The following is a 2,025-nucleotide window of genomic DNA, read 5'->3' as shown; positions in this document are numbered from 1 at the left end:
TGTGTGTGTGTGTGTGTGTGTGTGTGTGTGAGTGTATGTTCGTGCGTGTGTGTGTGTGTGTGTGTGTGTGTGAGTGTGTGTGTGTGTGCGTGCGCGCCACAAATCTTCATTAGAAATGACAAGCATGCTTGTATGAATCATTCCCCCCTAATTATTTAAACTAGGATAATTAGTTCATGTTCTGAAACGAATAAACAAACAACAAATCAATAATAGTAAGGATGATAATAATTCGTCTGTTTCCCTGGGTTTTTTTTCAGCACTTGTAACACCTTCTCATTAATGTCGACCGTCGTTAATGCAACGTATGACAGCAGGATACCGGCTTGAACAGCTTTTATTAAAAGGACCACGAACAAGATGACAAAGCGAGGGAGTGGAAAGCTCACTATGCTAGTATTTTCCTACAGAATATTAGATCTAAATTACCAGTACTTTCAATTGTTACTCTCCATAAAATATAACTCCATTACAGTGTACACCCTTGGATTCCTTCATGAACTTGTATAACACCTGCCCATTATGAGGGACGTGAATACAATGTATGACAGCAAGATATCTGCTTGAATAGGTTGGGAAGTTCGCACAATTACAGCAATAAATATTGTAAGTGTTGGCTCGCGCTATTCAGCTTTCCTGCTAAGCTGTCCCTTTGAAGGGCTTTGTCTTTCCCGGAATATCGAATAAAGTAATACAAAGAGCGTGCACGCTGACTGCATTAGCGAGCCACTCCCCTTTCCCGCCATGAGCTACTACTACTACTACTACTACTACTACTACAACCATCATTCCAGCAGTTGCTGCAAATGATAGTGGTGCTGCTATGACTATAATATATGCATGATTGTTTTTTCCCCCCGTAGTTGATTGATTACATCACTATAATAATATATACAGCCTCATTGATGCATTATTTTGCTGAGGTTTTGTGCAACTCTTTTCTTTAAGTATTTATGCTATTGTTTTTACTCATTCCGACTCAAACATCATAACTGATGTACAATGCAGTATCTACAACTTGTATTGCACTATGCAACTGTTATTCTTACTTGTTCTGTCTCAACAGATATCTAGTTTGTAACGTAAGGATTAAAAAATAGAACAATATGTTATCACATCATAAGCGATCATTAAGAAAAGGGCAACTTTGACCCCAAAAAGGTAAATGATTTTTAAAAATAAGTCTTTTCATTCCAAGAGTGAACGATTTGAAAACCCTACCCATATCGATAATGTAAAGCATCATCATGTCGCGATATGTTATCGCACAGCCCGGGCTTTATGGGATTGATCGTGCGTGGGCGGGGAGCTTGTGTTTATGCACAGCTGTTCTCCTATTTTGTTTTTTTTTGTTCTTCCACCGAATGGGGTCGCTATGGTCACACAGGGGAACTTTGTGAGTCAGGAAATAACTAGCGCATTATAATGAGAAAACGCCCACAACCAGATTTTTTTTTTTCGCTCGCTTCTTCCAAGATAGGAAGGAGACCCCTCTCATTGTCAGGTGAACAGCTTTGCCGAGTCAGCAGAAACATTTTCGGTGACACAATTATTATAATGAGTAAGCAGACCTCACGCTAAATGCAAATCTTTGAGGTGTACTTTTAAAATGTTAATACAATTTCCTACTAGTCTTTGATGTACACCGCAGCTTCTTTTTTCTTTCTTTTCTTTCTTTTTTTTTCTTTCTTTCTTTCTTTCTTTGAACTCCAAAGTAATGTTTTTTCGACAGCAGCTTCCTCAGACTGGAATTGCCCCCCACTGCATCTAAGAGAGGCGCCTTCGTTGACACGTTGATAGAATTTAAAACTGGTAGTAAAGGCACATTTATTTCGATCCTATTTTACCAACATGTTTGATTCTTCTTTTAACAGGTGTAATCAGCAGCCACAGTGATTGTCTTTTTATATATGCATTCTTTTCTTTTGTTTTACCCCATTACGAGTGCATAAAATGTGTTTGAAAGGATTGTTAAAGCTTACATTAAATGGGCATATAAGTTGTGTGTGTGTGTGTTTGTGTGTA

This window comes from Aplysia californica, unplaced genomic scaffold (assembly GCF_000002075.1).
Source record: "Aplysia californica isolate F4 #8 unplaced genomic scaffold, AplCal3.0 scaffold00035, whole genome shotgun sequence".
NCBI classification, from domain to species: Eukaryota; Metazoa; Mollusca; class Gastropoda; order Aplysiida; family Aplysiidae; genus Aplysia; species Aplysia californica.
The sequence above is the reverse complement of the archived record's forward strand: the minus strand, read 5'-3'. Positions refer to the sequence as shown.